General features: G+C 35.8%; 1 protein-coding gene across 1 annotated transcript in view; it reads left to right on the top strand.

Annotated features, from left to right (window-relative positions):
• pkp3a (plakophilin 3a) overlaps positions 1 to 22,740 on the top strand; it is a 486,421-nt gene that overhangs the window by 439,401 nt on the left and 24,280 nt on the right. The window lies entirely within an intron of this gene.

The raw sequence follows: 22,740 nt of genomic DNA, 5'->3' as shown, positions 1-22,740 counted from the left end.
TGGGGCTCAATGGCAGATATTGGCACGTCAAAAAAGCACTTTCACCTAGAAACTCCATTCACACTTTGTATAATTCAGCTTACTGTGCAGACACAGTACGGTGGACATGTTTGCCTGAAAAGGAATCTTTGAAATGTTTCATAGTTTTAGGAATATAGTGCTTTTAAATTTGAGAAATTCAGAATGGGGGTCAATGGCAGATTTTGGCAAGTAAATATTTGAGTAGGGTTTGAACCCACAACCTCCAGATTATGCAACCAGTGTGCTAAATCACTGATCTACTTACTACCTGCCACAATGCAGTCTGCCGTTCCCTTTGAGTAACAGCATTGATAAAAATATAAAATACAAAAAATAACAGGAGATTTGTCTATTGTTTCTTTTGCTGTTGTTTATCTCTATACGTTCAAATGTTTATGAACCACAATGAAAACAAGTCTCTGGCTCTTCTGTCATTATCTATTCGGCCTTTTGAGAACAGCATGCACAGTGGCTCACTGCGTGCAGAGCCTGCCTGGGAATCAGGAGGCTGCAGGTTCAAGTCCTGGCTCTGACATAGTGTCCCAAAATCATGAAAATATGATATACTATAGTATGCCATCTGAAACGATGGACTATATAGTATGTCGTTTTTTCATGATTTTCATCTTTTTTTCAAATCCTCCAAAATCACGAAAAACGACATGCTATAGTATGCCGTCCGAAACCATGAACTATAGTATGTCGTTTTTTCTTATCCTCCCTAGAAACCCCATTCAAACCTATTTAGGTTCATCTTATGGTGGACATGTTTGCCTGAAAAGGAATTTTTGAAATGTTTCATAGTTTTAGAAATATAGTGCTTTCAAATTTGAGAAATGTACAATGGGGCTCAATGGCAGATATTGGCACGTCATAAAAGCACTTTCACCTAGGAACTCCAATCACACTTTGTATAAATCAGCTTACTGTGGAGACACATGCTGGAACTTTTTACTTTGAAATGTTTTGTAGTTTCTGAGTTATTTAACTTAAACGCCCAATGCATTCTCAATGGCAATAGCACAAACTTTGGCATGCTACTAGTCCTACATACTTACACCTAGAAACCCCATTCAAACCTATTTAGGTTCATCTTATGGTGGACATGTTTGCCTGAAAAGGAATCTTTGAAATGTTTCATAGTTTTAGAAATATAGTGCTTTCAAATTTGAGAAATGTACAATGGGGCTCAATGGCAGATATTGGCACGTCATAAAAGCACTTTCACCTAGGAACTCCAATCACACTTTTTATAATTCAGCTTACTGTGGAGACACATGCTGGAACTTTTTACTTTGAAATGTTTTGTAGTTTCTGAGTTATTTAACTTAAACGCCCAATGCATTCTCAATGGAAATAGCACAAACTTTGGCATGCTACTAGTCCTACATACTTACACCTAGAAACCCCATTCAAACCTATTTAGGTTCATCTTATGGTGGACATGTTTGCCTGAAAAGGAATCTTTGAAATGTTTCATAGTTTTAGAAATATAGTGCTTTTAAATTTGAGAAATGTACAATGGGGCTCAATGGCAGATATTGGCACGTCATAAAAGCACTTTCACCTAGGAACTCCATTCATACTTTTTATAATTCAGCTTACTGTGGAGACACATGCTGGAACCTTTTACTTTGAAATGTTTTGTAGTTTCTGAGTTATTTAAGTTAAACGCCCAATGCATTCTCAATGGCAATAGCACAAACTTTGGCATGCTACTAGTCCTACATACTTACACCTAGAAACCCCATTCAAACCTATTTAGGTTCATCTTATGGTGGACATGTTTGCCTGAAAAGGAATCTTTGAAATGTTTCATAGTTTTAGAAATATAGTGCTTTCAAATTTGAGAAATGTACAATGGGGCTCAATGGCAGATATTGGCACGTCATAAAAGCACTTTCACCTAGGAACTCCATTCATACTTTTTATAATTCAGCTTACTGTGGAGACACATGCTGGAACCTTTTACTTTGAAATGTTTTGTAGTTTCTGAGTTATTTAACTTAAACGCCCAATGCATTCTCAATGGCAATAGCACAAAATTTGGCATGCTACTAGTCCTACATACTTACACCTAGAAACCCCATTCAAACCTATTTAGGTTCATCTTATGGTGGACATGTTTGCCTGAAAAGAAATCTTTGAAATGTTTCATAGTTTTAGAAATATAGTGCTTTCAAATTTGAGAAATGTACAATGGGGCTCAATGGCAGATATTGGCACGTCATAAAAGCACTTTCACCTAGGAACTCCAATCACACTTTTTATAATTCAGCTTACTGTGGAGACACATGCTGGAACTTTTTACTTTGAAATGTTTTGTAGTTTCTGAGTTATTTAACTTAAACGCCCAAAGCATTCTCAAGGGCAATAGCACAAACTTTGACATGCTACTAGTCCTACATACTTACACCTAGAAACCCCATTGAAACCTATTTAGGTTCATCTTATGGTGGACATGTTTGCCTGAAAAGGAATCTTTGAAATGTTTCATAGTTTTAGAAATATAGTGCTTTTAAATTTGAGAAATGTACAATGGGGCTCAATGGCAGATATTGGCACGTCATAAAAGCACTTTCACCTAGGAACTCCATTCATACTTTTTATAATTCAGCTTACTGTGGAGACACATGCTGGAACCTTTTACTTTGAAATGTTTTGTAGTTTCTGAGTTATTTAACTTAAACGCCCAATGCATTCTCAATGGCAATAGCACAAATTTTGGTATGCTACTAGTCCTACATACTTACACCTAGAAACCCCATTCAAACCTATTTAGGTTCATCTTATGGTGGACATGTTTGCCTGAAAAGGAATCTTTGAAATGTTTCATAGTTTTAGAAATATAGTGCTTTCAAATTTGAGAAATGTACAATGGGGCTCAATGGCAGATATTGGCACGTCATAAAAGCACTTTCAACTAGGAACTCCAATCACACTTTTTATAATTCAGCTTACTGTGGAGACACATGCTGGAACTTTTTACTTTGAAATGTTTTGTAGTTTCTGAGTTATTTAACTTAAACGCCCAATGCATTCTCAATGGCAATAGCACAAACTTTGGCATGCTACTAGTCCTACATACTTACACCTAGAAACCCCATTCAAACCTATTTAGGTTCATCTTATGGTGGACATGTTTGCCTGAAAAGGAATCTTTGAAATGTTTCATAGTTTTAGAAATATAGTGCTTTCAAATTTGAGAAATGTACAATAGGGCTCAATGGCAGATATTGGCACGTCATAAAAGCACTTTCACCTAGGAACTCCAATCACACTTTTTATAATTCAGCTTACTGTGGAGACACATGCTGGAACTTTTTACTTTGAAATGTTTTGTAGTTTCTGAGTTATTTAACTTAAACGCCCAATGCATTCTCAATGGCAATAGCACAAACTTTGGTATGCTACTAGTCCTACATACTTACACCTAGAAACCCCATTCAAACCTATTTAGGTTCATCTTATGGTGGACATGTTTGCCTGAAAAGGAATCTTTGAAATGTTTCATAGTTTTAGAAATATAGTGCTTTCAAATTTGAGAAATGTACAATGGGGCTCAATGGCAGATATTGACACGTCATAAAAGCACTTTCACCTAGGAACTCCAATCACACTTTTTATAATTCAGCTTACTGTGGAGACACATGCTGGAACTTTTTACTTTGAAATGTTTTGTAGTTTCTGAGTTATTTAACTTAAACGCCCAATGCATTCTCAATGGCAATAGCACAAACTTTGGCATGCTACTAGTCCTACATACTTACACCTAGAAACCCCATTCAAACCTATTTAGGTTCATCTTATGGTGGACATGTTTGCCTGAAAAGGAATCTTTGAAATGTTTCATAGTTTTAGAAATATAGTGCTTTTAAATTTGAGAAATGTACAATGGGGCTCAATGGCAGATATTGGCACGTCATAAAAGCACTTTCACCTAGGAACTCCATTCATACTTTTTATAATTCAGCTTACTGTGGAGACACATGCTGGAACCTTTTACTTTGAAATGTTTTGTAGTTTCTGAGTTATTTAACTTAAAGCCCAATGCATTCTCAATGGCAATAGCACAAACTTTGGCATGCTACTAGTCCTACATACTTACACCTAGAAACCCCATTCAAACCTATTTAGGTTCATCTTATGGTGGACATGTTTGCCTGAAAAGGAATCTTTGAAATGTTTCATAGTTTTAGAAATATAGTGCTTTCAAATTTGAGAAATGTACAATGGGGCTCAATGGCAGATATTGGCACGTCATAAAAGCACTTTCACCTAGGACCTCCATTCATACTTTTTATAATTCAGCTTACTGTGGAGACACATGCTGGAACCTTTTACTTTGAAATGTTTTGTAGTTTCTGAGTTATTTAACTTAAACGCCCAATGCATTCTCAATGGCAATAGCACAAACTTTGGCATGCTACTAGTCCTACATACTTACACCTAGAAACCCCATTCAAACCTATTTAGGTTCATCTTATGGTGGACATGTTTGCCTGAAAAGGAATCTTTGAAATGTTTCATAGTTTTAGAAATATAGTGCTTTCAAATTTGAGAAATGTACAATGGGGCTCAATGGCAGATATTGGCACGTCATAAAAGCACTTTCACCTAGGAACTCCAATCACACTTTTTATAATTCAGCTTACTGTGGAGACACATGCTGGAACTTTTTACTTTGAAATGTTTTGTAGTTTCTGAGTTATTTAACTTAAACGCCCAATGCATTCTCAATGGCAATAGCACAAACTTTGGTATGCTACTAGTCCTACATACTTACACCTAGAAACCCCATTCAAACCTATTTAGGTTCATCTTATGGTGGACATGTTTGCCTGAAAAGGAATCTTTGAAATGTTTCATAGTTTTAGAAATATAGTGCTTTCAAATTTGAGAAATGTACAATGGGGCTCAATGGCAGATATTGACACGTCATAAAAGCACTTTCACCTAGGAACTCCAATCACACTTTTTATAATTCAGCTTACTGTGGAGACACATGCTGGAACTTTTTACTTTGAAATGTTTTGTAGTTTCTGAGTTATTTAACTTAAACGCCCAATGCATTCTCAATGGCAATAGCACAAACTTTGGCATGCTACTAGTCCTACATACTTACACCTAGAAACCCCATTCAAACCTATTTAGGTTCATCTTATGGTGGACATGTTTGCCTGAAAAGGAATCTTTGAAATGTTTCATAGTTTTAGAAATATAGTGCTTTTAAATTTGAGAAATGTACAATGGGGCTCAATGGCAGATATTGGCACGTCATAAAAGCACTTTCACCTAGGAACTCCAATCACACTTTTTATAATTCAGCTTACTGTGGAGACACATGCTGGAACTTTTTACTTTGAAATGTTTTGTAGTTTCTGAGTTATTTAACTTAAACGCCCAATGCATTCTCAATGGCAATAGCACAAACTTTGGTATGCTACTAGTCCTACATACTTACACCTAGAAACCCCATTCAAACCTATTTAGGTTCATCTTATGGTGGACATGTTTGCCTGAAAAGGAATCTTTGAAATGTTTCATAGTTTTAGAAATATAGTGCTTTCAAATTTGAGAAATGTACAATGGGGCTCAATGGCAGATATTGACACGTCATAAAAGCACTTTCACCTAGGAACTCCAATCACACTTTTTATAATTCAGCTTACTGTGGAGACACATGCTGGAACTTTTTACTTTGAAATGTTTTGTAGTTTCTGAGTTATTTAACTTAAACGCCCAATGCATTCTCAATGGCAATAGCACAAACTTTGGCATGCTACTAGTCCTACATACTTACACCTAGAAACCCCATTCAAACCTATTTAGGTTCATCTTATGGTGGACATGTTTGCCTGAAAAGGAATCTTTGAAATGTTTCATAGTTTTAGAAATATAGTGCTTTTAAATTTGAGAAATGTACAATGGGGCTCAATGGCAGATATTGGCACGTCATAAAAGCACTTTCACCTAGGAACTCCATTCATACTTTTTATAATTCAGCTTACTGTGGAGACACATGCTGGAACCTTTTACTTTGAAATGTTTTGTAGTTTCTGAGTTATTTAACTTAAAGCCCAATGCATTCTCAATGGCAATAGCACAAACTTTGGCATGCTACTAGTCCTACATACTTACACCTAGAAACCCCATTCAAACCTATTTAGGTTCATCTTATGGTGGACATGTTTGCCTGAAAAGGAATCTTTGAAATGTTTCATAGTTTTAGAAATATAGTGCTTTCAAATTTGAGAAATGTACAATGGGGCTCAATGGCAGATATTGGCACGTCATAAAAGCACTTTCACCTAGGACCTCCATTCATACTTTTTATAATTCAGCTTACTGTGGAGACACATGCTGGAACCTTTTACTTTGAAATGTTTTGTAGTTTCTGAGTTATTTAACTTAAACGCCCAATGCATTCTCAATGGCAATAGCACAAACTTTGGCATGCTACTAGTCCTACATACTTACACCTAGAAACCCCATTCAAACCTATTTAGGTTCATCTTATGGTGGACATGTTTGCCTGAAAAGGAATCTTTGAAATGTTTCATAGTTTTAGAAATATAGTGCTTTCAAATTTGAGAAATGTACAATGGGGCTCAATGGCAGATATTGGCACGTCATAAAAGCACTTTCACCTAGGAACTCCAATCACACTTTTTATAATTCAGCTTACTGTGGAGACACATGCTGGAACTTTTTACTTTGAAATGTTTTGTAGTTTCTGAGTTATTTAACTTAAACGCCCAATGCATTCTCAATGGCAATAGCACAAACTTTGGTATGCTACTAGTCCTACATACTTACACCTAGAAACCCCATTCAAACCTATTTAGGTTCATCTTATGGTGGACATGTTTGCCTGAAAAGGAATCTTTGAAATGTTTCATAGTTTTAGAAATATAGTGCTTTCAAATTTGAGAAATGTACAATGGGGCTCAATGGCAGATATTGACACGTCATAAAAGCACTTTCACCTAGGAACTCCAATCACACTTTTTATAATTCAGCTTACTGTGGAGACACATGCTGGAACTTTTTACTTTGAAATGTTTTGTAGTTTCTGAGTTATTTAACTTAAACGCCCAATGCATTCTCAATGGCAATAGCACAAACTTTGGCATGCTACTAGTCCTACATACTTACACCTAGAAACCCCATTCAAACCTATTTAGGTTCATCTTATGGTGGACATGTTTGCCTGAAAAGGAATCTTTGAAATGTTTCATAGTTTTAGAAATATAGTGCTTTTAAATTTGAGAAATGTACAATGGGGCTCAATGGCAGATATTGGCACGTCATAAAAGCACTTTCACCTAGGAACTCCATTCATACTTTTTATAATTCAGCTTACTGTGGAGACACATGCTGGAACCTTTTACTTTGAAATGTTTTGTAGTTTCTGAGTTATTTAACTTAAACGCCCAATGCATTCTCAATGGCAATAGCACAAACTTTGGCATGCTACTAGTCCTACATACTTACACCTAGAAACCCCATTCAAACCTATTTAGGTTCATCTTATGGTGGACATGTTTGCCTGAAAAGGAATCTTTGAAATGTTTCATAGTTTTAGAAATATAGTGCTTTCAAATTTGAGAAATGTACAATGGGGCTCAATGGCAGATATTGGCACGTCATAAAAGCACTTTCACCTAGGAACTCCATTCATACTTTTTATAATTCAGCTTACTGTGGAGACACATGCTGGAACCTTTTACTTTGAAATGTTTTGTAGTTTCTGAGTTATTTAACTTAAACGCCCAATGCATTCTCAATGGCAATAGCACAAACTTTGGCATGCTACTAGTCCTACATACTTACACCTAGAAACCCCATTCAAACCTATTTAGGTTCATCTTATGGTGGACATGTTTGCCTGAAAAGGAATCTTTGAAATGTTTCATAGTTTTAGAAATATAGTGCTTTCAAATTTGAGAAATGTACAATGGGGCTCAATGGCAGATATTGGCACGTCATAAAAGCACTTTCACCTAGGAACTCCAATCACACTTTTTATAATTCAGCTTACTGTGGAGACACATGCTGGAACTTTTTACTTTGAAATGTTTTGTAGTTTCTGAGTTATTTAACTTAAACGCCCAATGCATTCTCAATGGCAATAGCACAAACTTTGGTATGCTACTAGTCCTACATACTTACACCTAGAAACCCCATTCAAACCTATTTAGGTTCATCTTATGGTGGACATGTTTGCCTGAAAAGGAATCTTTGAAATGTTTCATAGTTTTAGAAATATAGTGCTTTCAAATTTGAGAAATGTACAATGGGGCTCAATGGCAGATATTGACACGTCATAAAAGCACTTTCACCTAGGAACTCCAATCACACTTTTTATAATTCAGCTTACTGTGGAGACACATGCTGGAACTTTTTACTTTGAAATGTTTTGTAGTTTCTGAGTTATTTAACTTAAACGCCCAATGCATTCTCAATGGCAATAGCACAAACTTTGGCATGCTACTAGTCCTACATACTTACACCTAGAAACCCCATTCAAACCTATTTAGGTTCATCTTATGGTGGACATGTTTGCCTGAAAAGGAATCTTTGAAATGTTTCATAGTTTTAGAAATATAGTGCTTTTAAATTTGAGAAATGTACAATGGGGCTCAATGGCAGATATTGGCACGTCATAAAAGCACTTTCACCTAGGAACTCCATTCATACTTTTTATAATTCAGCTTACTGTGGAGACACATGCTGGAACCTTTTACTTTGAAATGTTTTGTAGTTTCTGAGTTATTTAACTTAAACGCCCAATGCATTCTCAATGGCAATAGCACAAACTTTGGCATGCTACTAGTCCTACATACTTACACCTAGAAACCCCATTCAAACCTATTTAGTTTCATCTTATGGTGGACATGTTTGCCTGAAAAGGAATCTTTGAAATGTTTCATAGTTTTAGAAATATAGTGCTTTCAAATTTGAGAAATGTACAATGGGGCTCAATGGCAGATATTGGCACGTCATAAAAGCACTTTCACCTAGAAACTCCATTCATACTTTTTATAATTCAGCTTACTGTGGAGACACATGCTGGAACCTTTTACTTTGAAATGTTTTGTAGTTTCTGAGTTATTTAACTTAAACGCCCAATGCATTCTCAATGGCAATAGCACAAACTTTGGCATGCTACTAGTCCTACATACTTACACCTAGAAACCCCATTCAAACCTATTTAGGTTCATCTTATGGTGGACATGTTTGCCTGAAAAGGAATCTTTGAAATGTTTCATAGTTTTAGAAATATAGTGCTTTCAAATTTGAGAAATGTACAATGGGGCTCAATGGCAGATATTGGCACGTCATAAAAGCACTTTCACCTAGGAACTCCATTCATACTTTTTATAATTCAGCTTACTGTGGAGACACATGCTGGAACCTTTTACTTTGAAATGTTTTGTAGTTTCTGAGTTATTTAACTTAAACGCCCAATGCATTCTCAATGGCAATAGCACAAACTTTGGTATGCTACTAGTCCTACATACTTACACCTAGAAACCCCATTCAAACCTATTTAGGTTCATCTTATGGTGGACATGTTTGCCTGAAAAGGAATCTTTGAAATGTTTTATAGTTTTAGAAATATAGTGCTTTCAAATTTGAGAAATGTACAATGGGGCTCAATGGCAGATATTGGCACGTCATAAAAGCACTTTCACCTAGGAACTCCATTCATACTTTTTATAATTCAGCTTACTGTGGAGACACATGCTGGAACTTTTTACTTTGAAATGTTTTGTAGTTTCTGAGTTATTTAACTTAAACGCCCAATGCATTCTCAATGGCAATAGCACAAACTTTGGTATGCTACTAGTCCTACATACTTACACCTAGAAACCCCATTCAATCCTATTTAGGTTCATCTTATGGTGGACATGTTTGCCTGAAAAGGAATCTTTGAAATGTTTCATAGTTTTAGAAATATAGTGCTTTTAAATTTGAGAAATGTACAATGGGGCTCAATGGCAGATATTGGCACGTCATAAAAGCACTTTCACCTAGGAACTCCATTCATACTTTTTATAATTCAGCTTACTGTGGAGACACATGCTGGAACCTTTTACTTTGAAATGTTTTGTAGTTTCTGAGTTATTTAACTTAAACGCCCAATGCATTCTCAATGGCAATAGCACAAACTTTGGTATGCTACTAGTCCTACATACTTACACCTAGAAACCCCATTCAAACCTATTTAGGTTCATCTTATGGTGGACATGTTTGCCTGAAAAGGAATCTTTGAAATGTTTCATAGTTTTAGAAATATAGTGCTTTCAAATTTGAGAAATGTACAATGGGGCTCAATGGCAGATATTGACACGTCATAAAAGCACTTTCACCTAGGAACTCCATTCATACTTTTTATAATTCAGCTTACTGTGGAGACACATGCTGGAACCTTTTACTTTGAAATGTTTTGTAGTTTCTGAGTTATTTAACTTAAACGCCCAATGCATTCTCAATGGCAATAGCACAAACTTTGGTATGCTACTAGTCCTACATACTTACACCTAGAAACCCCATTCAAACCTATTTAGGTTCATCTTATGGTGGACATGTTTGCCTGAAAAGGAATCTTTGAAATGTTTCATAGTTTTAGAAATATAGTGCTTTCAAATTTGAGAAATGTACAATGGGGCTCAATGGCAGATATTGGCACGTCATAAAAGCACTTTCACCTAGGAACTCCAATCACACTTTTTATAATTCAGCTTACTGTGGAGACACATGCTGGAACATTTTACTTTGAAATGTTTTGTAGTTTCTGAGTTATTTAACTTAAACGCCCAATGCATTCTCAATGGCAATAGCACAAACCTTGGCATGCTACTAGTCCTACATACTTACACCTAGAAACCCCATTCAAACCTATTTAGGTTCATCTTATGGTGGACATGTTTGCCTGAAAAGGAATCTTTGAAATGTTTCATAGTTTTAGAAATATAGTGCTTTCAAATTTGAGAAATGTAAATGGGGCTCAATGGCAGATATTGGCACGTCATAAAAGCACTTTCACCTAGGAACTCCAATCACACTTTTTATAATTCAGCTTACTGTGGAGACACATGCTGGAACTTTTTACTTTGAAATGTTTTGTAGTTTCTGAGTTATTTAACTTAAACGCTCAATGCATTCTCAATGGCAATAGCACAAACTTTGGCATGCTACTAGTCCTACATACTTACACCTAGAAACCCCATTCAAAAAACCTATTTAGGTTCATCTTATGGTGGACATGTTTGCCCTGAAAAGGAATCTTTGAAATGTTTCATAGTTTTAGAAATATAGTGCTTTCAAATTTGAGAAATGTACAATGGGGCTCAATGGCAGATATTGGCACGTCATAAAAGCACTTTCACCTAGGAACTCCATTCATACTTTTTATAATTCAGCTTACTGTGGAGACACATGCTGGAACCTTTTACTTTGAAATGTTTTGTAGTTTCTGAGTTATTTAACTTAAACGCCCAATGCATTCTCAATGGCAATAGCACAAACTTTGGCATGCTACTAGTCCTACATACTTACACCTAGAAACCCCATTCAAACCTATTTAGGTTCATCTTATGGTGGACATGTTTGCCCTGAAAAGGAATCTTTGAAATGTTTTATAGTTTTAGAAATATAGTGCTTTCAAATTTGAGAAATGTACAATGGGGCTCAATGGCAGATATTGGCACGTCATAAAAGCACTTTCACCTAGGAACTCCAATCACACTTTTTATAATTCAGCTTACTGTGGAGACACATGCTGGAACTTTTTACTTTGAAATGTTTTGTAGTTTCTGAGTTATTTAATTTAAACGCCCAATGCACTCTCAATGGCAATAGCACAAACTTTGGTATGCTACTAGTCCTACATACTTACACCTAGAAACCCCATTCAATCCTATTTAGGTTCATCTTATGGTGGACATGTTTGCCTGAAAAGGAATCTTTGAAATGTTTCATAGTTTTAGAAATATAGTGCTTTCAAATTTGAGAAATGTACAATGGGGCTCAATGGCAGATATTGGCACGTCATAAAAGCACTTTCACCTAGGAACTCCATTCATACTTTTTATAATTCAGCTTACTGTGGAGACACATGCTGGAACCTTTTACTTTGAAATGTTTTGTAGTTTCTGAGTTATTTAACTTAAACGCTCAATGCATTCTCAATGGCAATAGCACAAACTTTGGCATGCTACTAGTCCTACATACTTACACCTAGAAACCCCATTCAAACCTATTTAGGTTCATCTTATGGTGGACATGTTTGCCCTGAAAAGGAATCTTTGAAATGTTTCATAGTTTTAGAAATATAGTGCTTTCAAATTTGAGAAATGTACAATGGGGCTCAATGGCAGATATTGGCACGTCATAAAAGCACTTTCACCTAGGAACTCCATTCATACTTTTTATAATTCAGCTTACTGTGGAGACACATGCTGGAACCTTTTACTTTGAAATGTTTTGTAGTTTCTGAGTTATTTAACTTAAACGCCCAATGCATTCTCAATGGCAATAGCACAAACTTTGGCATGCTACTAGTCCTACATACTTACACCTAGAAACCCCATTCAAACCTATTTAGGTTCATCTTATGGTGGACATGTTTGCCTGAAAAGGAATCTTTGAAATGTTTCATAGTTTTAGAAATATAGTGCTTTCAAATTTGAGAAATGTACAATGGGGCTCAATGGCAGATATTGGCACGTCATAAAAGCACTTTCACCTAGGAACTCCATTCATACTTTTTATAATTCAGCTTACTGTGGAGACACATGCTGGAACCTTTTACTTTGAAATGTTTTGTAGTTTCTGAGTTATTTAACTTAAACGCCCAATGCATTCTCAATGGCAATAGCACAAACTTTGGCATGCTACTAGTCCTACATACTTACACCTAGAAACCCCATTCAAACCTATTTAGGTTCATCTTATGGTGGACATGTTTGCCTGAAAAGGAATCTTTGAAATGTTTCATAGTTTTAGAAATATAGTGCTTTCAAATTTGAGAAATGTAAATGGGGCTCAATGGCAGATATTGGCACGTCATAAAAGCACTTTCACCTAGGAACTCCAATCACACTTTTTATAATTCAGCTTACTGTGGAGACACATGCTGGAACTTTTTACTTTGAAATGTTTTGTAGTTTCTGAGTTATTTAACTTAAACGCTCAATGCATTCTCAATGGCAATAGCACAAACTTTGGCATGCTACTAGTCCTACATACTTACACCTAGAAACCCCATTCAAACCTATTTAGGTTCATCTTATGGTGGACATGTTTGCCCTGAAAAGGAATCTTTGAAATGTTTCATAGTTTTAGAAATATAGTGCTTTCAAATTTGAGAAATGTACAATGGGGCTCAATGGCAGATATTGGCACGTCATAAAAGCACTTTCACCTAGGAACTCCATTCATACTTTTTATAATTCAGCTTACTGTGGAGACACATGCTGGAACCTTTTACTTTGAAATGTTTTGTAGTTTCTGAGTTATTTAACTTAAACGCCCAATGCATTCTCAATGGCAATAGCACAAACTTTGGCATGCTACTAGTCCTACATACTTACACCTAGAAACCCCATTCAAACCTATTTAGGTTCATCTTATGGTGGACATGTTTGCCCTGAAAAGGAATCTTTGAAATGTTTTATAGTTTTAGAAATATAGTGCTTTCAAATTTGAGAAATGTACAATGGGGCTCAATGGCAGATATTGGCACGTCATAAAAGCACTTTCACCTAGGAACTCCAATCACACTTTTTATAATTCAGCTTACTGTGGAGACACATGCTGGAACTTTTTACTTTGAAATGTTTTGTAGTTTCTGAGTTATTTAATTTAAACGCCCAATGCACTCTCAATGGCAATAGCACAAACTTTGGTATGCTACTAGTCCTACATACTTACACCTAGAAACCCCATTCAATCCTATTTAGGTTCATCTTATGGTGGACATGTTTGCCTGAAAAGGAATCTTTGAAATGTTTCATAGTTTTAGAAATATAGTGCTTTCAAATTTGAGAAATGTACAATGGGGCTCAATGGCAGATATTGGCACGTCATAAAAGCACTTTCACCTAGGAACTCCATTCATACTTTTTATAATTCAGCTTACTGTGGAGACACATGCTGGAACCTTTTACTTTGAAATGTTTTGTAGTTTCTGAGTTATTTAACTTAAACGCTCAATGCATTCTCAATGGCAATAGCACAAACTTTGGCATGCTACTAGTCCTACATACTTACACCTAGAAACCCCATTCAAACCTATTTAGGTTCATCTTATGGTGGACATGTTTGCCCTGAAAAGGAATCTTTGAAATGTTTCATAGTTTTAGAAATATAGTGCTTTCAAATTTGAGAAATGTACAATGGGGCTCAATGGCAGATATTGGCACGTCATAAAAGCACTTTCACCTAGGAACTCCATTCATACTTTTTATAATTCAGCTTACTGTGGAGACACATGCTGGAACCTTTTACTTTGAAATGTTTTGTAGTTTCTGAGTTATTTAACTTAAACGCCCAATGCATTCTCAATGGCAATAGCACAAACTTTGGCATGCTACTAGTCCTACATACTTACACCTAGAAACCCCATTCAAACCTATTTAGGTTCATCTTATGGTGGACATGTTTGCCCTGAAAAGGAATCTTTGAAATGTTTCATAGTTTTAGAAATATAGTGCTTTCAAATTTGAGAAATGTACAATGGGGCTCAATGGCAGATATTGGCACGTCATAAAAGCACTTTCACCTAGGAACTCCAATCACACTTTTTATAATTCAGCTTACTGTGGAGACACATGCTGGAACTTTTTACTTTGAAATGTTTTGTAGTTTCTGAGTTATTTAATTTAAACGCCCAATGCACTCTCAATGGCAATAGCACAAACTTTGGTATGCTACTAGTCCTACATACCTACACCTAGAAACCCCATTCAAACCTATTTAGGTTCATCTTATGGTGGACATGTTTGCCTGAAAAGGAATCTTTGAAATGTTTCATAGTTTTAGAAATATAGTGCTTTCAAATTTGAGAAATGTACAATGGGGCTCAATGGCAGATATTGGCACGTCATAAAAGCACTTTCACCTAGGAACTCCATTCATACTTTTTATAATTCAGCTTACTGTGGAGACACATGCTGGAACTTTTTACTTTGAAATGTTTTGTAGTTTCTGAGTTATTTAATTTAAACGCCCAATGCACTCTCAATGGCAATAGCACAAACTTTGGTATGCTACTAGTCCTACATACCTACACCTAGAAACCCCATTCAAACCTATTTAGGTTCATCTTATGGTGGACATGTTTGCCTGAAAAGGAATCTTTGAAATGTTTCATAGTTTTAGAAATATAGTGCTTTCAAATTTGAGAAATGTACAATGGGGCTCAATGGCAGATATTGGCACGTCATAAAAGCACTTTCACCTAGGAACTCCATTCATACTTTTTATAATTCAGCTTACTGTGGAGACACATGCTGGAACTTTTTACTTTGAAATGTTTTGTAGTTTCTGAGTTATTTAACTTAAACGCCCAATGCATTCTCAATGGCAATAGCACAAACTTTGGCATGCTACTAGTCCTACATACTTACACCTAGAAACCCCATTCAAACCTATTTAGGTTCATCTTATGGTGGACATGTTTGCCTGAAAAGGAATCTTTGAAATGTTTCATAGTTTTAGAAATATAGTGCTTTCAAATTTGAGAAATGTACAATGGGGCTCAATGGCAGATATTGGCACGTCATAAAAGCACTTTCACCTAGGAACTCCATTCATACTTTTTATAATTCAGCTTACTGTGGAGACACATGCTGGAACTTTTTACTTTGAAATGTTTTGTAGTTTCTGAGTTATTTAACTTAAACGCCCAATGCATTCTCAATGGCAATAGCACAAACTTTGGCATGCTACTAGTCCTACATACTTACACCTAGAAACCCCATTCAAACCTATTTAGGTTCATCTTATGGTGGACATGTTTGCCTGAAAAGGAATCTTTGAAATGTTTCATAGTTTTAGAAATATAGTGCTTTTAAATTTGAGAAATGTACAATGGGGCTCAATGGCAGATATTGGCACGTCATAAAAGCACTTTCACCTAGGAACTCCATTCATACTTTTTATAATTCAGCTTACTGTGGAGACACATGCTGGAACCTTTTACTTTGAAATGTTTTGTAGTTTCTGAGTTATTTAACTTAAACGCCCAATGCATTCTCAATGGCAATAGCACAAACTTTGGCATGCTACTAGTCCTACATACTTACACCTAGAAACCCCATTCAAACCTATTTAGGTTCATCTTATGGTGGACATGTTTGCCTGAAAAGGAATCTTTGAAATGTTTCATAGTTTTAGAAATATAGTGCTTTCAAATTTGAGAAATGTACAATGGGGCTCAATGGCAGATATTGGCACGTCATAAAAGCACTTTCACCTAGGAACTCCATTCATACTTTTTATAATTCAGCTTACTGTGGAGACACATGCTGGAACCTTTTACTTTGAAATGTTTTGTAGTTTCTGAGTTATTTAACTTAAACGCCCAATGCATTCTCAATGGCAATAGCACAAACTTTGGCATGCTACTAGTCCTACATACTTACACCTAGAAACCCCATTCAAACCTATTTAGGTTCATCTTATGGTGGACATGTTTGCCTGAAAAGGAATCTTTGAAATGTTTCATAGTTTTAGAAATATAGTGCTTTTAAATTTGAGAAATGTACAATGGGGCTCAATGGCAGATATTGGCACGTCATAAAAGCACTTTCACCTAGGAACTCCATTCATACTTTTTATAATTCAGCTTACTGTGGAGACACATGCTGGAACCTTTTACTTTGAAATGTTTTGTAGTTTCTGAGTTATTTAACTTAAACGCCCAATGCATTCTCAATGGCAATAGCACAAACTTTGGTATGCTACTAGTCCTACATACTTACACCTAGAAACCCCATTCAAACCTATTTAGGTTCATCTTATGGTGGACATGTTTGCCTGAAAAGGAATCTTTGAAATGTTTCATAGTTTTAGAAATATAGTGCTTTCAAATTTGAGAAATGTACAATGGGGCTCAATGGCAGATATTGACACGTCATAAAAGCACTTTCACCTAGGAACTCCAATCACACTTTTTATAATTCAGCTTACTGTGGAGACACATGCTGGAACTTTTTACTTTGAAATGTTTTGTAGTTTCTGAGTTATTTAACTTAAACGCCCAATGCATTCTCAATGGCAATAGCACAAACTTTGGCATGCTACTAGTCCTACATACTTACACCTAGAAACCCCATTCAAACCTATTTAGGTTCATCTTATGGTGGACATGTTTGCCTGAAAAGGAATCTTTGAAATGTTTCATAGTTTTAGAAATATAGTGCTTTTAAATTTGAGAAATGTACAATGGGGCTCAATGGCAGATATTGGCACGTCATAAAAGCACTTTCACCTAGGAACTCCATTCATACTTTTTATAATTCAGCTTACTGTGGAGACACATGCTGGAACCTTTTACTTTGAAATGTTTTGTAGTTTCTAAGTTATTTAACTTAAACGCCCAATGCATTCTCAATGGCAATAGCACAAACTTTGGCATGCTACTAGTCCTACATACTTACACCTAGAAACCCCATTCAAACCTATTTAGGTTCATCTTATGGTGGACATGTTTGCCTGAAAAGGAATCTTTGAAATGTTTCATAGTTTTAGAAATATAGTGCTTTTAAATTTGAGAAATGTACAATGGGGCTCAATGGCAGATATTGGCACGTCATAAAAGCACTTTCACCTAGGAACTCCAATCACACTTTTTATAATTCAGCTTACTGTGGAGACACATGCTGGAACATTTTACTTTGAAATGTTTTGTAGTTTCTGAGTTATTTAACTTAAACGCCCAATGCATTCTCAATGGCAATAGCACAAACCTTGGCATGCTACTAGTCCTACATACTTACACCTAGAAACCCCATTCAAACCTATTTAGGTTCATCTTATGGTGGACATGTTTGCCTGAAAAGGAATCTTTGAAATGTTTCATAGTTTTAGAAATATAGTGCTTTCAAATTTGAGAAATGTACAATGGGGCTCAATGGCAGATATTGGCACGTCATAAAAGCACTTTCACCTAGGAACTCCAATCACACTTTTTATAATTCAGCTTACTGTGGAGACACATGCTGGAACTTTTTACTTTGAAATGTTTTGTAGTTTCTGAGTTATTTAACTTAAACGCCCAATGCATTCTCAATGGCAATAGCACAAACTTTGGCATGCTACTAGTCCTACATACTTACACCTAGAAACCCCATTCAAACCTATTTAGGTTCATCTTATGGTGGACATGTTTGCCTGAAAAGGAATCTTTGAAATGTTTCATAGTTTTAGAAATATAGTGCTTTCAAATTTGAGAAATGTAAATGGGGCTCAATGGCAGATATTGGCACGTCATAAAAGCACTTTCACCTAGGAACTCCAATCACACTTTTTATAATTCAGCTTACTGTGGAGACACATGCTGGAACTTTTTACTTTGAAATGTTTTGTAGTTTCTGAGTTATTTAACTTAAACGCCCAATGCATTCTCAATGGCAATAGCACAAACTTTGGTATGCTACTAGTCCTACATACTTACACCTAGAAACCCCATTCAATCCTATTTAGGTTCATCTTATGGTGGACATGTTTGCCTGAAAAGGAATCTTTGAAATGTTTCATAGTTTTAGAAATATAGTGCTTTCAAATTTGAGAAATGTACAATGGGGCTCAATGGCAGATATTGGCACGTCATAAAAGCACTTTCACCTAGGAACTCCATTCATACTTTTTATAATTCAGCTTACTGTGGAGACACATGCTGGAACCTTTTACTTTGAAATGTTTTGTAGTTTCTGAGTTATTTAACTTAAACGCTCAATGCATTCTCAATGGCAATAGCACAAACTTTGGCATGCTACTAGTCCTACATACTTACACCTAGAAACCCCATTCAAACCTATTTAGGTTCATCTTATGGTGGACATGTTTGCCCTGAAAAGGAATCTTTGAAATGTTTCATAGTTTTAGAAATATAGTGCTTTCAAATTTGAGAAATGTACAATGGGGCTCAATGGCAGATATTGGCACGTCATAAAAGCACTTTCACCTAGGAACTCCATTCATACTTTTTATAATTCAGCTTACTGTGGAGACACATGCTGGAACCTTTTACTTTGAAATGTTTTGTAGTTTCTGAGTTATTTAACTTAAACGCCCAATGCATTCTCAATGGCAATAGCACAAACTTTGGCATGCTACTAGTCCTACATACTTACACCTAGAAACCCCATTCAAACCTATTTAGGTTCATCTTATGGTGGACATGTTTGCCCTGAAAAGGAATCTTTGAAATGTTTCATAGTTTTAGAAATATAGTGCTTTCAAATTTGAGAAATGTACAATGGGGCTCAATGGCAGATATTGGCACGTCATAAAAGCACTTTCACCTAGGAACTCCAATCACACTTTTTATAATTCAGCTTACTGTGGAGACACATGCTGGAACTTTTTACTTTGAAATGTTTTGTAGTTTCTGAGTTATTTAATTTAAACGCCCAATGCACTCTCAATGGCAATAGCACAAACTTTGGTATGCTACTAGTCCTACATACTTACACCTAGAAACCCCATTCAATCCTATTTAGGTTCATCTTATGGTGGACATGTTTGCCTGAAAAGGAATCTTTGAAATGTTTCATAGTTTTAGAAATATAGTGCTTTCAAATTTGAGAAATGTACAATGGGGCTCAATGGCAGATATTGGCACGTCATAAAAGCACTTTCACCTAGGAACTCCATTCATACTTTTTATAATTCAGCTTACTGTGGAGACACATGCTGGAACCTTTTACTTTGAAATGTTTTGTAGTTTCTGAGTTATTTAACTTAAACGCTCAATGCATTCTCAATGGCAATAGCACAAACTTTGGCATGCTACTAGTCCTACATACTTACACCTAGAAACCCCATTCAAACCTATTTAGGTTCATCTTATGGTGGACATGTTTGCCCTGAAAAGGAATCTTTGAAATGTTTCATAGTTTTAGAAATATAGTGCTTTCAAATTTGAGAAATGTACAATGGGGCTCAATGGCAGATATTGGCACGTCATAAAAGCACTTTCACCTAGGAACTCCATTCATACTTTTTATAATTCAGCTTACTGTGGAGACACATGCTGGAACCTTTTACTTTGAAATGTTTTGTAGTTTCTGAGTTATTTAACTTAAACGCCCAATGCATTCTCAATGGCAATAGCACAAACTTTGCATGCTACTAGTCCTACATACTTACACCTAGAAACCCCATTCAAACCTATTTAGGTTCATCTTATGGTGGACATGTTTGCCCTGAAAAGGAATCTTTGAAATGTTTCATAGTTTTAGAAATATAGTGCTTTCAAATTTGAGAAATGTACAATGGGGCTCAATGGCAGATATTGGCACGTCATAAAAGCACTTTCACCTAGGAACTCCAATCACACTTTTTATAATTCAGCTTACTGTGGAGACACATGCTGGAACTTTTTACTTTGAAATGTTTTGTAGTTTCTGAGTTATTTAATTTAAACGCCCAATGCACTCTCAATGGCAATAGCACAAACTTTGGTATGCTACTAGTCCTACATACCTACACCTAGAAACCCCATTCAAACCTATTTAGGTTCATCTTATGGTGGACATGTTTGCCTGAAAAGGAATCTTTGAAATGTTTCATAGTTTTAGAAATATAGTGCTTTCAAATTTGAGAAATGTACAATGGGGCTCAATGGCAGATATTGGCACGTCATAAAAGCACTTTCACCTAGGAACTCCATTCATACTTTTTATAATTCAGCTTACTGTGGAGACACATGCTGGAACTTTTTACTTTGAAATGTTTTGTAGTTTCTGAGTTATTTAACTTAAACGCCCAATGCATTCTCAATGGCAATAGCACAAACTTTGGCATGCTACTAGTCCTACATACTTACACCTAGAAACCCCATTCAAACCTATTTAGGTTCATCTTATGGTGGACATGTTTGCCTGAAAAGGAATCTTTGAAATGTTTCATAGTTTTAGAAATATAGTGCTTTTAAATTTGAGAAATGTACAATGGGGCTCAATGGCAGATATTGGCACGTCATAAAAGCACTTTCACCTAGGAACTCCATTCATACTTTTTATAATTCAGCTTACTGTGGAGACACATGCTGGAACCTTTTACTTTGAAATGTTTTGTAGTTTCTGAGTTATTTAACTTAAACGCCCAATGCATTCTCAATGGCAATAGCACAAACTTTGGCATGCTACTAGTCCTACATACTTACACCTAGAAACCCCATTCAAACCTATTTAGGTTCATCTTATGGTGGACATGTTTGCCTGAAAAGGAATCTTTGAAATGTTTCATAGTTTTAGAAATATAGTGCTTTCAAATTTGAGAAATGTACAATGGGGCTCAATGGCAGATATTGGCACGTCATAAAAGCACTTTCACCTAGGAACTCCATTCATACTTTTTATAATTCAGCTTACTGTGGAGACACATGCTGGAACCTTTTACTTTGAAATGTTTTGTAGTTTCTGAGTTATTTAACTTAAACGCCCAATGCATTCTCAATGGCAATAGCACAAACTTTGGCATGCTACTAGTCCTACATACTTACACCTAGAAACCCCATTCAAACCTATTTAGGTTCATCTTATGGTGGACATGTTTGCCTGAAAAGGAATCTTTGAAATGTTTCATAGTTTTAGAAATATAGTGCTTTTAAATTTGAGAAATGTACAATGGGGCTCAATGGCAGATATTGGCACGTCATAAAAGCACTTTCACCTAGGAACTCCATTCATACTTTTTATAATTCAGCTTACTGTGGAGACACATGCTGGAACCTTTTACTTTGAAATGTTTTGTAGTTTCTGAGTTATTTAACTTAAACGCCCAATGCATTCTCAATGGCAATAGCACAAACTTTGGTATGCTACTAGTCCTACATACTTACACCTAGAAACCCCATTCAAACCTATTTAGGTTCATCTTATGGTGGACATGTTTGCCTGAAAAGGAATCTTTGAAATGTTTCATAGTTTTAGAAATATAGTGCTTTCAAATTTGAGAAATGTACAATGGGGCTCAATGGCAGATATTGACACGTCATAAAAGCACTTTCACCTAGGAACTCCAATCACACTTTTTATAATTCAGCTTACTGTGGAGACACATGCTGGAACTTTTTACTTTGAAATGTTTTGTAGTTTCTGAGTTATTTAACTTAAACGCCCAATGCATTCTCAATGGCAATAGCACAAACTTTGGCATGCTACTAGTCCTACATACTTACACCTAGAAACCCCATTCAAACCTATTTAGGTTCATCTTATGGTGGACATGTTTGCCTGAAAAGGAATCTTTGAAATGTTTCATAGTTTTAGAAATATAGTGCTTTCAAATTTGAGAAATGTACAATGGGGCTCAATGGCAGATATTGACACGTCATAAAAGCACTTTCACCTAGGAACTCCAATCACACTTTTTATAATTCAGCTTACTGTGGAGACACATGCTGGAACTTTTTACTTTGAAATGTTTTGTAGTTTCTGAGTTATTTAACTTAAACGCCCAATGCATTCTCAATGG

Source organism: Electrona antarctica (assembly GCF_951216825.1).
Source record: "Electrona antarctica genome assembly, chromosome: 5".
Taxonomy (NCBI): domain Eukaryota; kingdom Metazoa; phylum Chordata; class Actinopteri; order Myctophiformes; family Myctophidae; genus Electrona; species Electrona antarctica.
This window is presented reverse-complemented; position numbering and strand designations above follow the sequence as displayed.